This window comes from Columba livia, chromosome Z, assembly GCF_036013475.1.
Source record: "Columba livia isolate bColLiv1 breed racing homer chromosome Z, bColLiv1.pat.W.v2, whole genome shotgun sequence".
NCBI classification, from domain to species: Eukaryota; Metazoa; Chordata; class Aves; order Columbiformes; family Columbidae; genus Columba; species Columba livia.
In genome coordinates this window covers 30,824,999-30,852,002 of record NC_088642.1, presented here as the reverse complement: position 1 = coordinate 30,852,002, position 27,004 = coordinate 30,824,999, and the positions used below count along the sequence as shown (strand labels likewise).

The following is a 27,004-nucleotide window of genomic DNA, read 5'->3' as shown; positions in this document are numbered from 1 at the left end:
TTTGCATACCAAATTAAATTTTATGGTGCATTTCCAATACTGGAAACAAGCTAAGGTGCCTTATGAAACATCAATGATTTCTGAGTGGTTCCCCAAAGACAATATATATAAAAACAGTCCTTTCAAATGGAAGGCAAGTTTTATTACCTCACTGAATGCTGGTAGCATGTACAAATGGAAGGGTATTAAGTATCTCATTTTATCTCCAAAGCAGAGAATCACTTTTTAGCCAGTGCATCATATATAAAATAATACTCATTTAAAACAGTGAAACACAATCTCTATATCACCATATTCTAAATTGTTCTTTCTATTGATAATTACAATGTTATACTGCATATTCTAGGTTTTCATTTGTGCTGTCAGTCACACCATAAATAATGTTTTTTATTACCTCAAATGGCACTTTTTTAAGTTAATAACCATTCACATCTAGGCAACATATTATTATGTACAAATCTGATGAGGGCTTTGTTGTTATTGTTGTTAGCAGGGGGTGTATTTTTAATGTGGGTCTTTCAGACCTGAAAACTGACCTTGTCCAAAAATCCACACGGTTGTCCAAAGAGTTGTGATTTCTCTTCATACTGTGAAGAAGCAGATCTCTTCCACCTATAACACTAACTCTTGCATTGATACAGTATAATAAAATACTTATATAAATTATAATGTTTGTCAAAAACATGTAAAAGGCCTGATGCTTCAATATTTTTTAGACAATTTGCATGATTTGGCGCAAAGACAGATAGCAACCCAAGACAACTGAATAATCAGCTCATCAAAAGAGAGTAGTGACAGCTGTGGATTTACAAATAGTAGACTTTCTATTGCAGTAGCTTCAGGTCAGTAATTCATAGGGTGGAAGCCTTAATTTAGGAAAATTGTGATAGGCACTGAGCCAGTTAATGCCACCTAGATCTTGATGCTGTCATAGGCTGTTCTCTGAAAACATCAGTACTCAGTCACAAATGGATGTTAGAGATGATTAAAAAAGGAAAGAGAAAAGAGGAAAGGAAGGGCGGAAGGAAGGAAGGAAGGAAGGAAGGAAGGAAGGAAGGGTGGAAGGAAGGAAGGAAGGGTGGAAGGAAGGAAGGGTGGAAGGAAGGAAGGGTGGAAGGAAGGAAGGAAGGAAGGAAGGAAGGAAGGAAGGAAGGAAGGAAGGAAGGAAGGGAGGGAGGGAGGAAGGAAGGAAGGAAGGAAGGAAGAGAGGAAGGAAGAGAGGAAGGAAGGAAGGAAGGAAGGAAGGAAGGAAGGAAGGAAGGAAGGAAGGGAGGAAGGGAGGGAGGAAGAGAAGAAGGGAGGAAGGAAGGAAGGAAGGAAGGAAGGAAGGAAGGAAGGAAGGAAGGAAGGAAGGAGGGAAGGAAGGAAGGAAGGAAGGAAGGAAGGAAGGAAGGAAGGAAGGGAGGAAGGGAGGGAGGAAGAGAAGAAGGGAGGAAGGAAGGAAGGAAGGAAGGAAGGAAGGAAGGAAGGACGGAAGGAAGGAAGGAAGGAAGGAAGGGAGGAAGGGAGGGAGGAAGAGAAGAAGGGAGGAAGGAAGGAAGGAAGGAAGGAAGGAAGGAAGGAAGGAAGGAAGGAAGGAAGGAAGGAAGGAAGGAAGGAAGGAAGGAAGGAAGGAAGGAAGGAAGGAAGGAAGGAAGGAAGGAAGGAAGGAAGGAAGGAAGGAAGGAAGGGAGGGAGGGAGGGAGGGAGGAAGAGAAGAAGGAAGGAAGGAAGGAAGGAAGGAAGGAAGGAAGGAAGGAAGGAAGGAAGGAAGGAAGGAAGGAAGGAAGGAAGGAAGGAAGGAAGGAAGGAAGGAAGGAAGGAAGGGAGGAAGGGAGGAAGGGAGGAAGGGAGGAAGGGAGAGAGGAAAAGAGGAAGGAAGAGAGGAAGGGAGGAAGGAAGAGAGGAAGGAAGGGAGGAAGGGAGGAAGGAAGGGAGGAAGGAAGGAAGGAAGGAAGGAAGGAAGGAAGGAAGGAAGGAAGGAAGGAAGGAAGGAAGGAAGGAAGGAAGGAAGGAAGGAAAGAAGGGAGGGAGGGAGGAAGGGAGGAAGGAAGAGAGGAAAAGAGGAAGGAAGAGAGGAAGGAAGGGAGGAAGGGAGGGAGGAAGAGAGGAAGGAATGAAGGAAGAGAGGAAGGAAGGAAGGAAGGAAGGAAGGAAGGAAGGAAGGAAGGAAGGAAGGAAGGAAGGAAGGAAGGAAGGAAGGAAGGAAGGAAGGAAGGAAGGAAGGAAGGAAGGAAGGAAGGAAGGAAGGAGGGAAGGAAGGAAGAAGGAAGGGAGGAAGGAAGGGAGGAAGGGAGGAAGAGAGTAAGAGAGGAAGGAAGGAGGGAAGGACGGAAGGAAGGAAGTGAAAGTAGGAGAGAGAAAGAAAGAGAGAGAAAGAAAGAGAGAGGAAGAGAAGGAATAAAGGAAGAAAGAAAAGAAATAAAAGAAAGAGGTAATGAATAAAAACAGAGATGAGCATTACAATGTGTTGTCACTGGGAATTAGCAAACCAGCTAAGATAACTGTAATCCTGCACCATCATTAAAACTGGATTTAAACTGTGTTTATCAAAGCGGAGGAAGTACAGGCTTGCAGCTAATGCCACAGCTGTATGCTGAAGGCTTCAGTTCCTGGTAGTCTCAAAGATTTCTTGCTTAATCTGGAGCTGTGCCTCTCAGAGCCACAAGATTACAAACACTTGCTGATAAAGCCTCTAGTTACATTTGCAAAGATTTCTCAAAAGGTTCTTGCATATCACTGACTTTCATTATTATGCAAGCACAAAAGTTAGCACTTTTAGAAACATCAGCCCATATATATTTGTACCTGCAGAAGCCTGTATACCTTGGAAACACTGAAAGCTGTTTGTTCTCACCAGTTCTCAACTGTATATTTGGGATAGCATTGCCAAATCTACTTCACTGCAGAGTTCAGAAGCTAATCTTGCCCAAGAGCCACCCTGATGATCAAAGTGGGTCATGGTCTCACAAGACATGGCTGTTCCACACGGCCATTCTCTAGCAAAATTGCGGAAAACATCTCTGTACAAAGCAGCTAGATTTTTCTTATTGTGTCTGAGAAACTGGCACTATTTTTTTGAGATTTGCTGTAAAAAAGAAAGAGAAATGTCTAGGAAAGATTTCTATTTATTAATCTGTTTATTTATTTATTTATTTATTTAGTATTAACTATACCCTTTCCTACTTCAAGTACAAAGGTGGAAAGACCAAATACATTACTTATGAAGCATATTTCTCCCTCATGAAGCTGTCCCAGAATCTCCACCAGGGGAGATCCCAGGCTAACTGCTTTTACAGAAGTCTTAAGTCCATCAGCCCAAAAAGTGAATTGTTCAAACACAGCTATTACTCTATTGTTAGCAAAAGTTTAGGTTGCTTCAGAAATTCCTATATGCCATGGGACTCTGTAGGTAAAGGGGATTCATACACTACATGAGAGAAAGAGTGTTTCTGTGCAGCATCACACTAATAGAACTGCATGGAGGTAAAGACTAATGAATGAAATGAGAAAGGAGGATGATAATAACACTTACCAAAAAAGTCTGCAAGAGATATCAAAGGTACCTAAGCCGATGGTGTGGACTGACTGAAAAAGCAGGAATCCAAACAGAGCTCAAAAGACACTTTCATTTTTGCATCTCTATTTAGGGTTTGTCAAAGTATTAAAGGAAAAACAAAGACATGCATATTGAATGAAAGAAAAATGGCAATTTTAAAGACAAAAGTTTAATCTTTACTTAATTTTGGTTTAAAATTATGAAAGTGAAATCTTAATTAACTTTTCCCTGTTGGAGAAGTAGACAACATTGTTTTATATACCTATATTTCACTGTTTTTTCCAGCAAAAACAATGGATAGTTTCTCTTCCTTAAAATCAGTCAGGAGAAGCAGTATTAGATGTAGCAGAGTCAGATGATTGTCTCTCTTTCTTGGTAAGCATATTGTATTGTTTTAATTTAGTTAACTCTATTTGAATATATGTCTTACACAGTACCTTGCAATCTATGAATATTCAGAAGATCTTCTCCTGCTAAGCAATTTCAATTAATCTCTCATGTCATAATTAGAGAAATGGTTTGCATTTTCGACAAGAAATTGACAGAGTCACAGAAATCCATTGCTTGCCAGAATTTAAACTTCCCACTGTTCAGAGAAGAAACCATGCAGGATTTACTACCAATGCTAAAACCAGGTTGCAATAAATGTTACTTTGAATTAGATGTGCTTTAATTTACAATGACTTTTGCATCTCCAGGCACTCTGTTGGAGTTCTGCTGTTCCTATTAACTGAAGCACATAGTTATTTTCTTACTCATTAATGGCCCTATTCAACAGAAATTGAATTTCCACAGCTGCCAAGCACTGCAGGCTTCTAAGGCTGGGTACCCATGGAGCCTAATCCTGATGCAACCAATAGAATTTCCTTCCCAGACGGTAAGAGCTTTCTCCAGGGTTGCCATACTATCTCAGATGGCCTTCCACAGCCCACTCATCTAAAACCAAGAAGAACCATGTCCAGGAAATGAACCAAACTTTCTGGAAGTGTTAACACACCTCCCTCCCTCCATTTCAAAAACCATTCTATGGACATTACCAGGCTTCCAGGTATTTCAAGCCATAATCATGCTACCAATCTGGCTTGAAAATATTTAATTAAATTTCACAAAATTTGACAAAATCACACTTTTTTACTGAGTTGCTAACATATAACAAGAAAGCATGCATTTTCAATGCTTTCACTTTTTCATTTTGTCAAAGGATATCCAAATTTGTTCTTACAGTTTCCACAATATGTTTCTCAGGATACAGAATTCCCACTTCACTAGGAAGTCTCCTGAGCTCAGAAAAAGCTCAAGATGACCTCACAGTTTCTTCATTTCCATAGCCATCTAATGTTTGATGATTGATGTAGGGACATCATACCAAAACTTTTTCTGTATGCCAGGATTTTTGATGATGTAAGTCATTTCTGCTTAAATATAGGAGCTTAAGATATATTCATTAGTAATATTTGTTTCTCCTATAATCTAATCTTGACTAAAATTCTTAAAACTTCACAGAAAGCATTTTAATATAGCACTTGTCAAAAGCATGGCATTTCTGTAGATGTAGCTCTTCACATCTTTGTCAGCCAACCAGCTTACGATGGGGTTGCAGAAAGGCATTAAACACCAGCTGAGCCTACCACAAGAATGGAGAACCTACGGTAGAAGTGGTTTGTTTCCATGCTGATAACTAGGAGAGAAAAGTCTATTTTTTTTCTCAAAATACCAGGGTCTCAACATCATCAAAATGGCATGCATTGTTCCTATGTATCTCTGAGATGAGAAATTGACTTGTTTTATGGAGTTTTACCCTGTTACTACTCTGATCTTCTTTTTGCTCCAGATATATAAAACATTCTAATGACTTTCTATATTCATGCCAGAATGCCAGAAGTGTACATTTATATAAGTACAGGATTAAAATTAGAATCTATATATTAAAAATCAAAGTTATAAAACAAAATCAACTAAATACACCAGAGAAGTTGATTCTCTCCCAGCACTGAAGTTCATTATATTCAGTGGGACTTCTTGTAAGCTCCAGGACTAATGTCCTATATTTCTAGAATCTACACTGATGTTAATCTGAAGATCATAGAAAGCATGACATTACAAATAGTGTTTGTAATTAACATGAATAAAGGTTAGCAGCACTGACTGTACTTTTTTTTGTTCAGGTATAACAAAAATCAATATAATTTAACAAAAATGCTATTAAGCTTCATATTAACTGAATACACACATACATATAAATTTAAGTTGTATTTTGACCTTTTCTGTGTAAACCTTATGTATCATGTTAAACAACAAAGTCTAACTAAGATTAAGTCAGTCACTGAAGCCACAGGAAAATGAAGAGTTGACTAGCCCCATCATATGTTTCAGTCAGGGAGCATAAAAAGACATACACACCTTTGTAATTTTCGTGACATTTTATTGTGCAGCACTTGGCACGACACAGTCTCAAGAACATATGTCCATAAGATAGCACTTTTGCTATTGATAATATATGTTCATGCTTCTCATTCCCCACTCTCAGATGGGGTCATACAACATACTGCACTGTACACTGTCCGGCTGCTTTTTATGCTGGTCTATAGAATCATAGGATTTCTCAAGTTGGAAGGGACCCATAAGGATCATCAAGTCCCATTCTCTGCACCTCTCAGGGCTACCTGAAACCAAAACCATAGGATTAAGAGCATCGTCCAGATACTCCTTCTACCCTGACTGGCTTGGTGCTATGACCACTTCCATGGGGAGCCTGTTCCATTGACCAGCCACCCTCTCATTGAAGACCATTTCTGTCCGTAAGGCCTCTCTACCCTCAAGGGAGTCCACAGCCCTTCCTAACTTAGTATCATCAGCAAACTTACTTAATGTACATTCAAGTCTCATTCAGATAATTTATAAAAAAATTAAAGAGCACTGGCCCTAAAATTGACCCTATCATCAACTTTTTCTTGATTTTTCCATCTATTTTTAGTTTCTCTTGCTGTACTTCTATCTAGGTTACTTTCTTGCTTTTGAGATTCTAAATAAATTTTTAATCATTTGTGAAATATTTTTGAATTTAAGACAAACTTACATGAGATAGTTCTAGTTGCACAGAATTCTGAATCTTTGTTATAAAATTTCAAGAAAAGGCAATTAAATGCTCAAAAGAATACCACTATTCTACCCAAATTGCCCTTCAGTGTCCCAGTGCAACCCACAGAATGAAACACAGAGATATGTAACAGGTAGTCTAGCTTGCAAGCTTTGTGTTGCGGTCCAAATTGGAGAATGACCACCTATCTCCCTGTGACTTGGAACCAATTCCTGGCTTCAATTCAGTATCAAAACTGTAAAACAAACAAACAAACAAAGGTAACATTTTCCTTAGGTGTTCTTCTCCACCATACATGCAGCTTGAGTGGACTTACATCTCTGAGCTAGGGGAAGAAGTACAACCTGAGGACAGATGTTCACTGGTCTCCTATCAAGGACATTCAGGAACTACTGCTGTGCAGTAGGTCTGTAAGAATTTCATGCTTTCTGTGCAGACTGTCATCATCTTGTTTATTCTCTGTTAGTAACAACTCCTACAGGCAGGGCAAGAACCAAGTGAACTTGGCCAGGCAGACCCACTCTGGTCACCTAGGCTGAGAATAACCACAAGTGCCACTGGATTGTAACAAGGGAGTGCCACACAGGAGAGTTTTACAATTCCAGCTGGGCTATCAATACAGAGCAATTTGCTCTGAAAAGGAAAGGTAAGTTCACCATACACTATGGGTACCAGCATCACCTCTTTTTTTTTGCAATGCAGGGGGCTTTCCAACTGAGAATGGATTTCACTGGCATCACACAACAAATGTTAATCATACCCCTTCCATCAGCCTTGTGCCAGTAAAATAAATTATATCATGTCACTGCTCAGAGCTTAAAATGCTTCTTTGTGAAATTATTAGCTATTTTTATTAAAAAAACTCATGGAATTTTTTAATCAATTTATGTCCAAGATGTTTTCTTTCCCAAATAAGCTATTCTATGGGATCTACTTTTGTGAGAACTCTTTTATTAATTATAGCCAAAGACACTTCAAACCTTGCTTATCTTTAAAAAACAAACAAACAAACAAACAAAAAAACCAGGATGATTGACCTCCATGCAGTTCAAACTGAGCAAGGTAGGTCCTGATAAAAATGCCAGTATGTAGTATTTTATCAGATTCTAGGGGGTTAGGGAGTAGAATTTTTCCCGCACTTCAGATTTCAAATCTGTATCTTGTAGTCTTTCAGGAAGGGGAAAATATTTCCCTTTGTTCTTACTGTCTCACTTTGTATTTTTCTTCCAAGGATAAAACCTGAAATATGAAGGGTGGCAGCTTCTTTTTAAAAAATACAGCAAGAGACAGAGAAAGAGAGAGAGAGACAAATAGTGTATTGTGATATTCATCTTACTGTGAATTGTTTGTTAAGATTTTTCTTTCAAATAGATTTTAATTCAGATATCTACAGGAGATTTTGTAAAATCCACTTAAAGTCTGATATCCATATCCTAAAAAGGAAGCAATCTTGTGGAAGCCTGCAAGTGCAAAGAGTTTTATTTCTACCCATTAGGCAGTACTGCTATAATTCACCTTGTCAGGCTAAATCTACTTTAATAGACGCAATCTTCACATGTTGCCCTTCTTGTTCTGTCAAAATAGCCAATGTGAAATTAGAAAGGAAAGTCATGTCACAGCAACAATAATTTGACATCTTATTGTTCAGTAGCCTAGATAAGTGACTCGGTCTGAATGAGCAACATGACCATAATGAAATATCTTGCCATGTAGTTTGCACACATACACTGCCATCAGGTTTCGACATACAAACAAACCATTTTACAATAAGATGTCAAATTACTGTTGCAATGACATTTTGCTTTCAGAAGAACTTCCTCACCAAGAGTGTAACAGGGTGGGATAACAACTAGGTCACAATTCTTCTGGTGATTTGCAATTGCAGCAGTCTGTATATGCTTAAGCCCTCATTCTGGGCACAGTTGCAAGCTGTGTTCTCTCAACTGTCTCATCAGACATTAGACTTCCCAGTATCTCAGTCCTCCTTCTCCAGTCACGTGCCACCAATTGATTTATCAACCACTAAGACGTGCAGCCAGACATCTCAGTGAACAGATTCCCTTTCTGATAGAAGGATACCTTGGAAAGGATGTTGTGCTTCCAGGCAAGCAGAAACCAGCAGTGACATGACTAAGATGAGTGGCACCTGGCAGAGGGTGCAAAACCAGGACAGTGCCATCAGCATCCATCTGAGAAGCAGTAGTTGGAAGCACAAGGCAAGAGAGACACTGAGTAGTGACTGTGCTGCTACTACAGTGTCTCTGGACAATCTGTCTTATGGTTTCACCCTGAATTATAAAGATGAAGTCCAAAGGTACAAACAAATCCATCATTGGTGGCATCCCAAGCTCACCCAGTGAGAGACCATTGGAAATATGGCTGATAACTAGCCTTCATTGTCCTCCTGCCTTCCAACAGGGGAGAAGGAGGAAGACAGTGAAGAGCAATGATATTTAAAAAGAAAATTATTTCTAAGTGTGGCTTTAGGCCCAGGTTCATAGTCTCCAAGTAAGTGCTTAACGAAGTCACTAAATCATTCTAGCCTTCCTCTGGAGTCAATATAGAAAAACAGCCAGCAGAATTACCTATTAGATTAAAAAGGTACCCAAAGACAGCAAGTCACCGACTGTCAGCACCTCAGGCAAGAGAGAACTGATTGGGCAAAAAACACTTACTACTTACTTCAAGAAAATAATGCACTCTGTTCAGTTTATTAACCAGTGATCTATAGAATGATGAATTTAAGAATATTCTTACAGGCTCTCTTCAGCCACCACCGGAAATCACTAAAAAGACGTGAAACAATTTACTAATATGACTAATTTACCTACATCTATGGAATGGACACAGATGAAGGTTACTGGAAAGACAAAGGAACATTTTGTGCATCTGCAGGCACTGTTCAACTAAGTGTGCCTCTATTGAACTGCATTTCTCACTATGAAAACCATGAACTATACTTTTGCTTTTCCAATGAGACTTTGTCTTTGGTTTGGCTATAATATATCCTCTCCTATTGCAATAAATTAAATTTCCACTCAGAGCTTTTAAATTATACTATAATTATTAAAATGTTAAAAGTAAGCTATTTGACCATAACTTTAACAGTAGATTCCACACTATGTATACATTATATGGAACACATGAGTACTCCTTTGGAGTCATGTGTGTCTGTTACGCATAATATGTAAAACAAGTAGATTCGAATAGCAGTGTACTCAAAAGAGCATTCAGTGCAGAACGTGTCCTGACACTATTATTTCTATTCAAGTAAATCTTTCTGGATAAGCAGAATTACATTAACTTTTTCAAGGGAAAGAAACAAAACCTTTCAAAACTATGCAGTGCCACAACAGATATAGTCAGATGACACCTTAAAATTAGGAAAAACTATAATTTCAGAACCTTGGAAATCATTCCTATAGACACTATTTTCTCACAGTTGCTTTCTGGGAACTATGACCAACAGAATTCTTGAACACAGTTAGTGTAACCTTGGGAATGTCTCTGGCTGTTAATTATTATAAAGAGCAATTGCTAAAAGGACAAAGAAGTATGAATACATATTTCTTTTAGAAAGATATCCTTAATCTTTTTACTTGAGCTGAATTTCATATGAACTTCCTTCCAGTCTTTCTTTGCACTTGACAAAATAGAAAATTATCCTTTCTGACCTGTGCATAGGTACTTAAAAAAAGGAGATTAAAGAGTTTTGCCAATATGGCTACTCATTCTCCTGACCAAATATACCACTTCTTCCACAGGCCTTGCTACCCCCCTCAGAGGAAGCACAGTGGTTAGTCTCATGCAACATTGCCATCTGGTGATTAAATTTTTTCATTACACTACAAGCGTATTAGACAAAGCTTTACAAAAAAGGAAACTGGTCACGTTGACTACTTTATTCACCCAGGACTGACCACTTCTTAGTACCCAGTACACAAGATCAGAGATTGCAGAAAAACAGGCAGCGTCCTTTTGAAAAGAGATTTTTCTTGCATATATAGTTCGTATCATCCAGAGCAAAGAAACTGTTCTGTGACAGAAAACACGTGTTCACACTCTGAGAAGCTCCAGCCACATCTATTGCATCATATATACAAGTAAATCCCATCCGAGCAGTGGAAGAAACGGCACAGATTTAAAACAAACAATTATAACTTGCACTAGTGTTTTAGGAATGGAGAAAAGATATCTTAAGATTCAGGGATGTGGTTAAAAAAAAGAAATAATTGTTGCTATTGTACCAGAACAATCAATCACTAGAGACCTGAGAGGCAAGTAATCACTTGTGGGTTTTTTTACCCCAAAGTAATCTATGTTGTACAGAAAAATAAAGTAGTTACATTCATTTTTCCCCTCTAAACAAGTCACTAAAATTGAGTATCAATAATCCACATCAACAACTTGTCAGGTTTGCAACTACACTTGTAACATAGATGAAAAAGGTACACAAAAGTGATAACAAATATACAAAGCATATACAGACAGTTCAAAACTCATTTTAAAAATGAGTGAGAAAAAAGTGATCAGCCACACACCTGGGGAAAAAAAAAAAAAAAAAGAAAGAAAGAAAAGGCGCATTAGGGCTTTTCCTTGATCTGGTAAGGAGATTTGGCTCATGTCTGCCAGTGTCCCTGTAACAGTGGACCAATTTCAGATAATGTTGATGGAAAGACAAAATTCAGAAATAAGCAATCTCCTGCAAATGAAAATCAGAACTTTTCTGAAAGACATGCCTTTCCTATAATTACATGTTTTGTTTCTGGACAGACAGACAGATAGGATAGCAGCAGGGAGGAGTTGTAAGTATCACTCTACACAGTGAAAAGAGCAGGGGTGAATACAGTGCAGGGAGAGAGGAATAGCTGCAGTCTGGGTAAGCTTAGGGTAAAGATCCTTAGGTTACTTCCACCCTAAGATCAGCTGATCTCAGCTGTGTAACACACAGATGTCAATAAAGAAAGAACAATCTTTTATTAAATTCTAGGCAAGGAACAAGAGTTGAAGTTACAGAAACTTCTAGTGGTGGAAATGGAGGGCTTCTTTAGTGGTCTGGGACGGACAAACAATTTACATCAGCAGATTTTAATATTCCTTGCTTTTGTCTGCAAGCATCACTAGTTCAGCTTCTCAACACAAAAAGTTACAGTTTTTTCCCTGCCAGTTGAGAAGTCGAAACCAATTTTCAAAACTCAGTGCTTAAGATGTACCTTTTAACTCCTCGAATGTCAGAGTAATTTAACTAACAAACTAACTAAATAAATAAATAAGTAAGCAAGTAAGTAAAGAAGCAGCAGCTCTGCTGGTGCTGTATTTGCAAAGGGTATCTTTATTCATTGGATATACTTAAAAGCATATGGCCTGCCGCGAGCCCTTGTGATGTAAGCATATCACAAGCAATTCTTAGAAGCTTGATACGTCAAAAGTGTGGGGTATTTAAGTCAAGCCATGGGTAATAACACCGTAAGAACACAAGGTGTTCTTGTTGCATCAGCGTCTTATTGCTTTCAGAATTATAACAGCACATTACAACAGTAACTCAAATGAATACGTTAGAGATAGGGAGCATGCACCGAGAACAAGTGCATGCCTGCAGCAGCCCACATTTGCCTGGACCGCGGAACACTACAGACAGCCTAGCCAGCACAATGGGGGAAAAAACATTTAGAAAGAAAATTGCTCTAAATCTTTCCTATCTCCGTTCTTTGGGATGAAATATGGGACACGCAGAAGTAACACAGCAGCTTGCTTGTGATCTCTAGTGTGATTTTGATTATTGCCAAACCTGGAGCGAAAGCATCTGTCTGCTGCTACTTCGCCTTTGACAACTATGGCAACATTAGGCTATCTTTTCCCCCATGTCAGGGCACAGGAAAAGAAAATATTCGTGTTTGCTTATTTTACTGCAGCTGAAGATTTTTGATTATCTGGCCACATTTTGATCTTCCATCTACAGCAGCTTTGGTGTGTGCCCAGGCACTGCTGTTTCTGCTGGAAGCAGAGTCACTACCAGAAGCTTATGGTCACTGATGCTGGTAAATTAACATCAGATGGAGACATTGCTACTCTTTACTGTGCAGAAGCTAAATAGGAAAACAAATCACCATGGGTATAATTCTCAATCTGTTTGGTTGTCACGGAGGCACCCCGTAGGTTAATTTAAGGGACAACAAGGTCCAAAAACAACTTTTATTAAACCGGTAAGAAACAGGGGTTTAGCACTCCAAAAGTGACTTAAATAAAGGTTCGGATATCAGTTGAGGAAAATTATTGAGGCAGCAACTAATACACCAGGCGGTCCACAGTGTGCATGCACGTGGCTCCACCCAAAACAATGCCGGAGCCGGCCCTGAGTCCCGGAGAAATACACACTTGCCTAAACACAGTGCAGGATTATTTTTAAAGAGATACATGCACTCGTAGTGAGTACGGAAAGCGTACACTTGCGATTGTGTGAGGGTAAATTTATAATACACCCACAATCCTGCGAGAGTTAGTTTACTTAGATGTGCAAGTGTGCAAGGAATCCTACACGTGCTTATGTAGAAGCACGGGAGGAAAATACACTCACGATTGTGTGAGGGGCTCTCGGCGGACACTCGCGAGTGTGCGAGGAAATAATTTATAGTACGCGTGCAAATGTGCACGGAAGGAAAATACACTCGCAATTGTGCGAGGAAATAAAGTACTCGTGCAAATGTGCACAGAAAGTTACACTTGCATATGTGCACTGGAGGAAAATACACCCGCGATTCTGCGAGGATTAATTTTACACGCGCTCATATGGAGCACGGAAAGTTATACGTGCATACGTGCACAAAAAGTATAAATATATTCGCAATCCTGTGAGAAGTTTTACTTACACACGTGGCTGCAAGGCAAGCGCAGTCCCCATCCCGGGGAGGGGGCTCTCGGTGGCAGCATCTTGCTCGTGCTCCGAGAGACCCACACAAAATGGGCGGAGTCTCGACGAGAATCCCATTTTTATCTGATCAGATCTGACTGTAGGCACTCTAGAAGCTTCTCTGCACCCCCACACTGTCTGTGGGTGCCCCTGAAGCCTTCAAACATCTCCCACACGGGCACAGCTCAGTGTGCCTGGCACTCCCTTCTCCTAATGGCCCAGGAGCCAGGGTGCTCTGGGGCCAAACAAAAGAAGCTGTTAGCCTCAAGTAGCAGAGAGAGAGGGAGATGTGCCCACTCCTTCCATACTGAAGGAGGGAGGGGGAGAGAGGGGGGGTTGCATTCTGCCACATTGGTACACACAATTTTTCAGTTTCTTCAGGCAGGTATGTGTTCTGAATGAACAATTTGTGGACTTACTGAAAAAGCTGATTTGGGGAAGAGTAAAGTCTTTTGTTTGTGATTTTTGGAAGTGGTGTTACAGCAGGACTGACATGGCCACACTTCTGTCTTCTTAGCTTTGGTCTCCCAGCTCAAAATAAAGAAGTGGAGGGAACTGACAGTGGAAAAAATCTAAAACTGTATGCTGTATGGGAAGGAAAAAAGGAAGCTTTTATTTTTTTGAAAGATGGTGAAGGTAAGTCTCTCAGGGAATTCTCTGAGCAAAGATTCTCTTTAAGAGTCAACACATCTCGCATACAGATCCTAGGGAAAGAGATATTTAATCTCATGTTCAAGGTCAATAAAATCCTGTGAAAATAAATTTTGAATGGGAGAGAGACTGATGATGTCAAATAGCAAAGTATAGAGTAACCCTAAATAAAACAATTGCCTGATCATATCCACTTTTTATTCTCTTGATGTAACATAAAGGTGCTACATAGGGGGAACAGCAGGTCTCTGTACCTGCCAATGGTCTTTGTGCTAGCTGAGGCCCTTCTCAAAGGAATGAAGACACATCTATTATGCCAATGTTGCCATTTAATTCTTAACCACAAATTCATGAGGTTGGTGCAAAAGTAATTGCAGTTTTTGCATTGTTAAAATCTGCCATTTGATATTGGAATACATTTTTAAATAAATGTGGTCATGTTATATGTTCTTTTAATGCACTTTTCCTGCTTTATGTTTTTTTGCTACTGACTTATTACTTGCTGTTTATTTTATATTTGACTATGGACAAAAAGCAAATCCCAGCACTTTTCTTATTCAAGTCAAGATGGGTCACAAAGCAGTGGAGACAACTCACAACATCAACACATTTGGCACAGAAACTGCTAATGAATGTACACTGCAGCAGTGGTTCAAGAAGTTTCACAAAGAAGTTGAGAGCCTTGAAGATGAGGAGCGCAGTGACCGGCCGGCAGAAGCTGGCAATGACCAGTTGAGAGCAATCACGGAAACGATCCTCTTACAACTACAGGAGAAGTTGCTGAAGAACTAAACATCCACCATTCCACGGTCATTCGGCATTTGAAGCAAATTGGGAAAGTGAAAAAGCTTGATCAGTGGGTGCCTCATGAGCTGACCGAAAATATAAAAAAACATTGTTTCAAAGTGTCATTTTCTCTTCTTCTATGCAACAACAATGAACCATTTCTCAATCAGATTGTGACATATGACAAAATGTGGATTTTATATAACAACTGGCGATACCCAGCTCAGTGGCTGGACTGAGAAGAACCTCCAAAGCACTTCCCAAAGCCAAACTTGCACCAAAAAAAAAGTCATGGTCACTCTTTGGTGGTCTGCTGCCGGTCCAATCCACCACAGCTTTCTGAATCCTAGAGAAACCATTCCGTCTGAGAAGGACTTAAAAAAAAAAAAAAAAAAGAGAGACCATTAAGGGGAAAAAATGGTCAAATACAAAATGAATTTTTTAAAATAGCAGATCCACCTCATCGGGTCTAAGAACCAGCTCCAACTCACACTGCCAAGAGTGCAAGCAAGCATCTAAAAGGGAACCTAACTGAGAAAATTGACTGGCACTTGGTCTCACTGCTGGTCTTTGGTGCAGGTACAAATCAATCTAGCACAGAAGACCTGACAGCTATATGATATAAACAGCACTCCACAAACAGGTGACCAGGTGCAGACTAAATTCTGCATTACGCATTCAGAGAGGGGTCCGCCAGCTTAAATCAGAGTAACAGCCAAACATAGGGAGCCACTGAACCCATAGACTAGTAGCCTTTTGCAGACCCTGCACACAGCAATTTACTCTGTGTTTCATCCATAATAAGAGAAGCGGGCTGTTGCTATCAGTGCAGTGCAATAGCTTGTTGAGTTAAATACATCCTTGTCCAATAAGCAGGATTTTTCCCTGGAGAAATGTGAGAGAACAGTGAGTATCATTTCTCCAAGATTCATCCTCAAACAGCAGAGATATTAATGTGTACAATATAATGGGGATATTTTAATTCCTTTCAATTCCCTATTTATCTGTATGTTTCTGAAAGTCAAAGAAATTATTTACAGAAAGAAAAGTGAAAAAGTAGGTTCATATACATACATATAGAACAAAGCAAAGGAAACATAAAGAAGCCTTGGATTCAAATGATTGTCAGGGAGGCACCCCAAGGTTAGTTTAAGGGACAACAGGGTCCAAAACAACTTTTATTAAACCGGTGAGAAACAGGGTTTTAGCACTCCAAAAGTGACTTGAATACAGGTTTGGATATCAGTTGAGGAAAATTATTAAGGGGCAGCAACTAATACAACAGGCGGTCCACAGTGTCCATACACATGGCTTTGTCCAGAACAATAACAGAACCGTCCCTGAGTCCCGGAGGAGTACACACTTGCCTGAACACAGTGCAGGATTATTTTAAAGGAATACACGTACTTGTATTGAGTACGGAAAGTGTACACTTGCAATCTTGCAAGGTTAAGTTTATAATACACTCAGGATCCTGCGAGGAGAGATACATGTGCGAATGTGCACGGAATATTACACGTGCTTATGTGTACACCCGTGACTATGCAAGGATTAATTTTACACGTGCTGGTGTTGAGCACAGAAAGTACACATGCATATGTGCATGGAAAGTAGATACACTCGCAATTCCGCGAGGGTTAATTTTAGACGTGCTTGTATTAAGCACGGAAAGTATGCGTGCAAATGTGCACAGAAAGTTACACGTGTTTACATGAAGCACGGGAGGAAAATACACCCGCGATTGTGCGAGGATTAATTTTACACATGCCCATATTGAGCACGGAAAATTACATGTGCAAATGTGCATGGTAAGTAAATACACTCGCAATCCTGCGAGGGTTAATTTTACTCACACCCGTGGCGGCAAAGCAAGCGGAGTCTCCACCCCTGGGGGGAGCCCTCAGCGGCACCATCTCGCTGGTGCTCCCAGAGACCCGGGACAATGAGCGGAGACTCGACAAGAGTCCCGTTTTCTATTGGCTGATCAGACCTAACTGTGGGCGTTCCAGAAGCTTCTCTGCACCCCCACCCTGGCTGCGGTTGCCCCTGAAGCCTCCAAACATCCCCCACACTGTCTTCGGGCGTCCAGGGCTCCCTGGTGCCTTGGCACTCCCTTCTCCTAATGGCCCTGGCCAGGGTGCTCTGGGGCCAAACAAAAGAAGCTGTTAGCCTCAAGTGGAGATGTGTCTACCCCTTCCATGATGAAGGAGGGAGAGGGAGAGAGGGGGGTTTGCATCCTGCCACAATGATATATTCTGCAAGACAGTCACATCATGAGGAGAGAGTGCGATAAGACAGACATCCAGAAGAGACAAATCACAATGTGATGCAAAATCAGCTTTTTGTTGGCATGTATTTTAAGTTTCTTTAAAATTGTAACTTATCCCCCCCAAAAAATCAGAGAAAGACACCTACCATATGCTCCTTAAATAGCCTGTGTATCCCACCTACTTAGAATATAGTTTTTGAAAGCTTTGCAATATCTGGACAGGAATGTCATGTCTGTAAGCAAGACACACTGGTACAGAACTTCACAGCTTCTAAAAACCTTGAATAATTGTCACACACATGTATAGAAAGTTATTCTTTCTAACCTAACAGTTTATCTGTACCAAATTGCTACAACCAAATTAGTGCCTCTGATACTAGTGTCCATGCAAATATTTGCAGTCAAAACACACATGACGAGGTTCATTAGAGATACAGAAGCAAAGCTCTTGCAGTATGTCAGTTAAACGGGGGGGGAGGGGAAAGCTTGGCATTGTTTCATTAAGGTTTGTTTGCCCTGAAAAACATTAAATTCCATCATCATCATGTGTCTCTCCATCACTAGAAGCAAATTCTGCAAAGCACTGCTGGGAAGTCAGCAACTCTTCTTGTCCCATACACTAAAGCTGCAGTTCGTATCTCTCTGTGGTAAAAAGGCCAGACATGAAAACAGTGACAGAACACTGCATCTGAGGCTTTAATTACAATCTGTGTCTATATTGACCTCATTCCTACAGAAGAATGACATCGTAAAGAAACAGTTTAACTGAAACTCTCATGTATATGTGCGTAACACTAACAAACTTCGTGAGTTATTGTACCAGCACTATAAAAATGCAGCCAGCAAATCCTTTCCTAAAAGTTTCCATCAACAATTAACAGAAAATAATCAAGTCTTCTTTATAGTCAGTAATTGAATTTATTAGCTATTGTGGCCTCAAAAAAAAAAAAAAAAAAAAAAAAGCAGTCCATTGAATTTCACCCTGTATTACCATCCTCAAGCGTTTTGGGTCATCTTCATTTAAAGATGATACTCAGTTTCTGAATTGTGTGATGAAGAATTTAAGGTAGCCTTAAGGAAATAATTTCAGGGCTTAGTTCCAATGCATTTACATACGTATTCTTTATTTCTAGCTATAACTTGCCAGCCAGTTTTTCACATTCTGCTTTTGTCTATTTATACAATTGCTGCTTATTTTACCTTTCAGGGACTGGGTTGCCAGTCCAAGTCCTCAAATAGTCCAAAATTTATCCCACACAGTGTCCTGTAGGACAGACAAATCTCAGTTAGCAGCACATGCATTGGTTAATGGCACAGCACAATTTGGCAAGTATATGTTAGCCTGGGTGCAAAAGCAATATAGCTTTAGCTATGCACCATGTTAAACTGATCATAGAGGTATACCAACACTACTTCTAGTTCTGGTGATGGCTTGAACACTGCTCGCTTCAGCAGAAGTGCACGTGTGGAAAGGGAATCTGTGCTACATTATACTGTGTGAGGCAGGCACAAATATTTAAGACACTCTCTTCCTTTAACTCGGTGACAGTTCATCACACTGCTAAATTACCCAAATCTTTGGTCCAAAGTGTTTACTTCACCACTATTTCATTTTAATTTCAGAACTCACCCACACAAAAACAACAAGCAAGATAACTGGAGGATTGGACTAGATGATCTTTGGAGGTCCCTTCTTATCACTAACATTCTGTGATTCTGTAAAATCTGTACGTTTAATTCTGTAGCATAGGATCTAACTTAGGCTCTCTTTCTATATAGGGAGTGGGGGGTGTGAGGCAGTCAGGAAGAGCTGTTTAGAAACCTTTGTATTTTCTTGAAATCCTAAGAACAGCACTGCTTTGTTATTAGTTGCTGTAAAAGTGACCTCTGTCAAATGGACAGATCTCCCCCTGCAAACACAGCTCTTACCATCCAATCTCCCATTTAGGGATGTATTCCTGAAATGTTAACCAGCACCTATTCCAAAAGATCAGAAGCCTTGATTAATTTTTTGATGCTCTCTAATCAAATAGGTTTTCACAATGGGCAGGCAGGGAACAGACAATGTGAAAAGGGTTTTTTAAATGTTCTGAAAGGAAAATTTGCAGATCAATGACTGCAGACAGAAGCTAAAGTTAAAAAGACTTTCGATCACATCCCCTACAGCTTCTATTAGAAATGGACTCAATATATTAAATTTAAATGTAGATAGCCTGAAGAACAGAAGCATATAAATTTGAGGGTTTGGTTTCACCCATTAATATGGTAAGAGCTCATTTGCAAAATTCAAAAATAGACTGGCATGCTGTTTTCTGGGGTAATCAAAAACGTTCACTACATGTTCAGATTTGACAAAGCTGAGCCTGAGAGACCCAAAAGAGGCAAAGGAGGGCAAAGAAGAGGGCAGCTCCATGCTAGCACCTTTCTGCTCACCAAATCCTGACAGCTCAGGAGGCCAAAGCTACCACCTCCACCAGTCTCTATATCACTAGAACCAGCTTTTGCGGACCACTCACTAGAAGCAGTGCTGTCACATAAGAACAGAGCCTACTGCTGCCTGAGCTTTGGGATGGGCCGCCAGCTTCAGGTAGGTGCTGCATCCTGAGGACCAAGCAGCAGTTCCTCACCTGCATATCAACCCACACCCCAATCAAGCGAGTCGGAAGTCTGAGATGTAGCTGTATGGTAGCAGAGGCAGTGCTACCACTGGATTATTCCATCTTCCTCATTTGTCTGCTTAACTGTGATTTCTTCAGAGGCTTTGCTTCTCCTGTATCAAGATTGATTCAGATTCCACTTTAGGGAAATTTTCAGGCCACTTAGTAATTCTTAGCATGTGAAGGTTTGACTCTGTCCTGGCTTCAGACGCTTGTATGCATTTGGCTGCAGAAACACAGTGTACTAATTCTGCAAATGTAATGTTAACTAACCCTTATATTAAAGCCCTAAACCCTGAATTAATGTGTTAGTCTAGAACCTCAAGTTTCAGTTTTATTTTTAAATTTCTGAAGACTATATATTCAGCCCTTATAATCGGGGGGTGAAGGGGAAAAAAAAAAAAAAGTAAAAATGTGAAGAAAAGGGGGGGGGGGGAAATATTAAAAGAAAAAAGAAAATATACAAGATTCCCAAAGAAAGAAGACTAGATGATCATTAAAACCATTTAAGATTAGATCTGTAGAGGGAGTGCAGTTTTGACTCCTTCAAACTGATAAAATTATTCCCAAGTTTGAAAAACTACATAATAGCTTTTGAAATTAATATATAAACATATCTGTCTGATATATAAGTTATATAATGCCATACACTTAAAAAGTTGTGGGGTATTTTTGCTTTGGAAGGGTCTTTGGACTAAGCATAAGATGGAAGACTGGGAGGCTCTTGTCTCCAGCCTATGGGCAGCCTTGAAGCATAATGTGGGAGAGGGGTGAAGTTGTGAGATGAAGGGAAAAAGCAACAGGAAAAGACCATTAATCTTTTCTTGGAAGTGTTTTGACTTTTAAGTCATAAAAACTGGTGGAAAACAGTGAAATTATCCTTTCAGAAGCTGAGAAGGAAAAAAAAATTAATTAACTGTGAAATATAAACTGCTGTCTAGTTATTTCAGCACCTACTTACAGTAAGGCTACATAAAGCTGCAGAATACAATTGGAATAAAAATATATACACTGATATCAGCATGGGACACAGTATTTGTTTATTCATAAAGCTTCCTCTCTCTACTTGTCATGAGCAAAGCTTGACCAAATGAGTTTTTTAAGAGACAGTTTGCTGGGGGGATTTTGACAGTTCCCATTTGAGTTTTCTTCAAACCCCTCAGAGAAAAAGCAGTTTTAAAAGTATGTTGCAGCCAGAGAGTTCTTAAAATCCTGAAAAACTTTTCTAAAGCCAGCTGCCTGTGGTCCCTTACAGCCTGTTTTTACAGCTTTTCCTTAGCAATATCGTTATGCCTGCCCTGTGCTAAGCTAAACCAGAATAATGAGAAAAAAATAGTAGAGGTGAAAGGCAGAAGAACATTTAGGAACAGCTTGCACTGGGATGTTGCCAAGAATGGGAGAAAAGAAACTGGCATAGCATATTAGGCAGTTTAGTCACATTCTTTAAGCATGAAAGTGTTAAAAGCAACAAAAGGTTCAATAAAATTGAGATGTGAGATGCTGCTTTCTGAAGGATTCATCTCTTTCTCTTTTCATATCCAAAAGCTCTTGAATCAGTCCTACACCAGAAAAAAAAAAAAAAAAAAAAGGAAAAAAAATAATAATTGAGTTACCTGCCTAGTTATATAGAGACTTTCCAGAGATATTAAAATACCATAACAAATGCTTTCTTTGGATTGTGGAGATAAAAAGTTGGCTGTCATTGATTTGTTTTCCTCAGGGCAAAGCTACTGCAGAACCTAATTGAAACATATCCCTTTTTTCTTTTTTACAGCTTCACTTAAAACTATATAATCCCAACTCTGTATGTAAACTAAAAACTCTCATGAGTGCACAACCCTAAAGACAAACAATTTCCTAGACATATTTGAATCTAATATAAGTCAGCTGTACATGCTCAAAAATAATTATTAAAAGCATCAGCATGTTTTCTTGGGAAATACTTGGGGAGATATAGAAGAATAACTTTGCTACATGTACATGTAGTTGAGTGACTTCAGTTCTTTATTTTTTAGTCTCTACTCTCTAGTGTTAACCTGCTTGGCCCTCCGTCCCCAACAAAAGCACTTCTAAGGACCTGTGCTTTTGAACGGCTTACAACGTTGTGTTTTATTAAAGCCTAGGGTGCAACATATTTTATTTTCCTGATCTTCTGCTTATTAAAATTCCCTAGTTCTGACTTCAAAATTCAAGAATATTTAGAACAACATATGCTGTAATTCTAGGACTAACTATATTCTATACTATTTTAAAGCAAGTAAGAGCTCTCTTTCAACACATCTGCGACAGCTAGGTCCTGCTGACAATTTTAAGATCAGTAACTTGGTGTTTAAAAGTGAACTAAACTTTACATATTAAGCACAAAATTATCCACTTTAGCTATCAGACCGCTGTCCTTTACCTAAGAACATTCAACATCTTTGGAAAGCTCTACAGCTCTACTAATTATCTGCCTCATATAATTTTACTCTTTTCCTCCTGTATTTTTATTTTTCTGCTTAGTTAAATGCCCAGACATGTATTATTACAGTTCAAAAAATATCACCTTTCAGAATTACAGAATGCAAACTTTTGCTATAGAACTCTGAACACATTCTTCCACATCAGCATTGAAACAGAAAGGTGGACTAGACTGGCTGTCAGTATCTCAACAGGGATTTATTTGAATTATTTAACCATTTCACTTGACCTGAATTTACACTGTTTCTATCATCTCTGTGTTGTTTAACAGAGGAGCCTGCCACCAGAGGAGTACCAGCAGTTTTGTTGGAAGAGAAGAAGAGCCAGAAGGGCCGCATTGCTCTCCACACGAGGATTTCTGAGGCAAACCGGGGTTGGAGAGCACAGGCCCACAGACTTTGCCAAGCACATGTGGCCACCAACAGCAAGAACTGAAGCTTGCTGGTAGCAAGAGCCAAACATTGCCTAGCACAGCTTTGGAGACAGACAGGTGAAGGTTTGCCAGACAGCAGTTCCCACTTTAGTATCAAGTGACAAAATGCATATATACCTGGCAGGCTCACACAGCCACAGCCTAAGAACTGCACAGCCAGCCCAGGGCTGGAACTGCTCCTGCTCACAGAGACCACGCTACATCATCTGGGATCCATTCTTACTCACTTGGGTTTTAGTTAAGTTCACTTTACCATTAACCAGAGGATGTAGTGAAAAACACTCTACACTTAACAGAACGTCTGGGCACGTGCTGAAGCATACAGCTGCTATCGCTCAGTGAAACCAGTCTCCACATACATCACATACATCCTTACATGGTGGTCAATGCACAGCAATATGCAGTTTGGACCATGATGTTATAGTCACCATACTCAATGGGGCAAACAAATTGCAGGTGCGAGATGCCGTGTTGACTGCATGGTCCTCCCATCACCTCTCGGGTGCTGCCTCTTCCAATTTCTCATATGTCCTTCTTCGGATCAAGAAGTACATGCACTTTCTCTCTTGGTGACCATGAACAGGTTAACAAATACTTGGTTTTCCTACTTCTAGCCCATTTTCATGGTAGTTTGACATCTTTTCAAAATGCAACACAAAAGATTTTTTTTTCTACAGGAATGACATTTTTCACTTGACTTACATATTGTTCTGCTGGGGGCAACTATAACAAAGGGGAAAAAAAAGAGAGAAGCCTTCATTCTCATGTCACTGAAAACCATGAACTAAAACAACTAATACAGTGACTAATTCTTCTACAGCAAAAGAAAAGTTGGATCCTCTCTAAGAACACCAGCTATGCCCCAGAGCACTCTACCTGGGACTCTGTAAACAGCTGTAGCTGATTCTTGCCTGCTTCACATTAATCATGTAGTTACCCACTAAAGAGAAAACAAAAAGCTGATAATCCAGATGAAAGTTCTCACCACCTAACAAAGCATCACAAGATTTCATTGACTGTTTAAGAATGTTATACAAAACAGAAAAGCTTCAGTGTACCTTTCCTTCAGAATACACCACAGTCAGTTTTGTGGAAGGTGAAATGTACATAAGATATACTGGAGCTGCCTTCATATTTTTAAGCAAAACAAGACACGGTCAACAGGCTGAAGTGAGAATTCATCCCAGACAACATCAATAGCCTACTATAGGTGGTGAGTTACGTAACCCTTCTTCTTGTTCCAGGCAGAGGGGATTGAATTTCACATCCTTGGTCAGTACGTGGCTGCTTTTTAAGACTACCTCCCACTAAGAGCATAGCAAAGAAAAAATCATTATAATGAAGTTACCCCCTGACACAATCACTCAATGAATCTGAACACCATGAAACTATACCTCCAGCTCAAGGTTGCTATCTTCATCAAGGAGCTGCCCACCATGGACACAGCAAAAACCTTTATATTAAAATACAACACAGTGTTACTGTGTTGTACAGTACAACAGTTGTACAGTCTACAACCAGACCCTGGAAGCTCAGTGACAGAACTCAGATCTCAACCTAAAAATATAATATTCATACTCCTTTCCCAACCTGATACTGCAAGGTTCTTTTAAATAGGCAGACTTGGAGGAAAAAAGAAAAAAAAACACTCTGCCTTCATATACCAGCTTGATTATTTATTGCCATGGATGAGTATCAGGAGGGAGAATCCAGAGGTGCCTCAATAGCTGCAAATCTCTATTTTACTCATTGAAATATAACCTAGTTGCAGGAATGTCTTGATGAAGGTGTAAAATTTTGTATGGACAAGTTATCCAGACCAAATTTGAAAAGTCTTTTTAACCACTGGTGGAGTCCAGAATGACCACTGACTAGGTCACATCTCATACTCTACAGCTAGAACTCAAGAAAAACATTATTTTAAAGAATTTTCTACACTCAGGTTTCTCTAAATCCACTAAACAAACAAACAAAAATATTGTTTCTAATTCTGACATCAAAATAAGGATTTTATTTATTGAAGAAGGAAATCAAAAAAAGGAAGAAAGTAGAAAAATGTTGTATGTTTAGCTTTAAGGCAGACCTATTATCCTTATTAAACCTTTGACAGACTTCAAGTACAAGCAGCACAATACTGGCAAGCTGCAACTCAGCCTGTGTTTCAGTCATATGGCTAATATCATTCACTGAGAATTTCTTGGTGTTTATGGTTAGCTTTAAAGTTCAGAGCGAAGATCTTTCTTAAGGAGGACAGACACTTACATTGTTATTTTCCTTTTGACATTGTTCAGAACTTCATTGCAAGCGCTGCAGGACAGGTTATGACCTTCATTCAGGAAAAAAGAAAAAAAAAAAAAAAAAAGCTTATCACTGAACTTGCTCTTCCATACTCCCTAAAAGTCAATTTCTCTATAGGCAGTACACTCTGTCACATGCTTGTTCTCAGCCTGCAGGACTTCAGTAAACAGTAATATAGAATGTTTCTTGCATAGCTGTTTGGAAGAAAACATGGCATTCAGTTCAGTATTCCTATCAGACAGATTTTCATGAAGGCTGCTTGAAAAGATCTAAGAATATTCACTTAGAAGTGTTTTACAACACATACGGTAGGCTCCACACAGATAACATGCGGGGGGGGGACATGGGGGCAACACCACCACAAAAAGACCCGACCACTGTTGTCTGGCTGAAAAGGGGAGTATACAACATTTTTAACTCTTTTAACCCTCTTTGGCTGTGAATCTTGCCACTGTGGCACAGCCGTTCGTTTTTAATTAATATTAGAAGATGATCTGAAAGAAATTCTAGTGAGACAATCATTAGCACTACCCGTGTTAGAGGGAAATACCTGTAATTCCAGCCAATGCCAGCAGCACAGACTAGGACATACTCTAGAGAGGAAAGAACTAGTCGGAAAAAGATTGTAGGGAAAAGCTTCTGCCAAAGAACACTCTCTCACACACGCATACACTTTCCCTCATTTAAAATTCATGAAGTGCTACTTTTGTTTCCTGTCTCCAGGATGAGCCCTAATACTCTTTCCAAAAGCAAGCTAACACAGTGTAATTGTTTTTCATCTAAATTGCATGTCCAACCTGCTTACTTTTCAAAGAACATTGCTGCTGCTGCCGCTTTGATACCCAGCTGTCAAGTGACAAAGTACAGGGCACACAGACAGATGGGCATGAGAAGAATTTTTAATCATTATGCCTCTCGGCCAGCTTACATAATGTGGAAAAACAGGGGGTAACAGGAAAGAATAAACATTTTTTGTACGAACAAGATAATTTCTCTTTTCATTAAGAATGACTTAGAAAAACAAATAACTAAAGAAGCAATTCAAAAATAGATCCTCTGAGATGTTTCTAATCTGTTATATTCCACACAGCTAAAAGAGCTTTTTGAAAGGTTACAAAATGAAAGAGAATGGTCAAAAAGGACAAAGGCAGCTTTCTTTTTCAACGAAGACACAAGTCTTTCTTCTGAGAGAAAAGCAGCTCCAGAGTTTGATCTTCAGAGAAGACACTTGTAAAAGGCTGAAATCATAAATTAGAATCTAAAGTTACCATACTTTAAGTTTCTGAAGTTCATAGTGTGGCAGTTGCACACACACCCCACCCAACCCCCCACTCCGCCTCCCCGCCGTGATCTGGAGCCTTCAATGGGGCAGTTGATGGCTCTTTAGCAACTTGTGCGCCCCACTGTGCTTGTCCCCATGCACACACCCAGAGTGGTACCAAGGTGCTAACAGTCACACCCTCCCCTACCCCGGGTCTGGGTGACTTCACTTCCACCAGCCGCTGGGGCAGGAGGGGTGGGACCCTCGGTCAATTGACAGGGTCCTTAACAAAGGAGGTGCCCCGAGCAGCTATGTTGTAATGCCCACAGCCATATCTGACCAAGCTATAAAACAGGGTCTCCACCAAAGTCCCCCTTTGAATGGTCTTCTCAGAGCAGCAGGTCTGTGAAACGGACCCCTCCCGTTAGACGGGGAGGCCATCTAAGGAGACTGCCTGGGACTGAGAGCACCTCACCTCCTCATTTGGGTGAGTGGTTATTTACTGGATATATCCTTCAATGTGTCCTTGCCTAATTATTGCCTTCAATGAGTCCTTGCGAGTGATTATTTTCTTGTGGGTACCCTGGAGTGAGAGGCTGTCAGTTTTGTCTCTTGTGAGTGTACGTGTGCATGTGGTGGATCCTCAT

The 27,004-nt window shown here is 39.9% G+C and overlaps 1 long non-coding RNA gene across 1 annotated transcript in view; it reads right to left on the bottom strand.

The window, feature by feature from the left end:
• The window catches only part of LOC110361867 (uncharacterized), a 51,526-nt gene extending 25,722 nt beyond the window's left edge, over positions 1 to 25,804 (bottom strand). The window contains exons 1-2 of the long non-coding RNA XR_010468813.1: positions 25,647 to 25,804; positions 25,061 to 25,124 (exon numbers count right to left, since the gene is read on the bottom strand). This is a non-coding gene — a long non-coding RNA (uncharacterized LOC110361867). The remainder of the gene's footprint in view (positions 1 to 25,060; positions 25,125 to 25,646) is intronic.
• Positions 25,805 to 27,004: the final 1,200 nt, after the last annotated feature.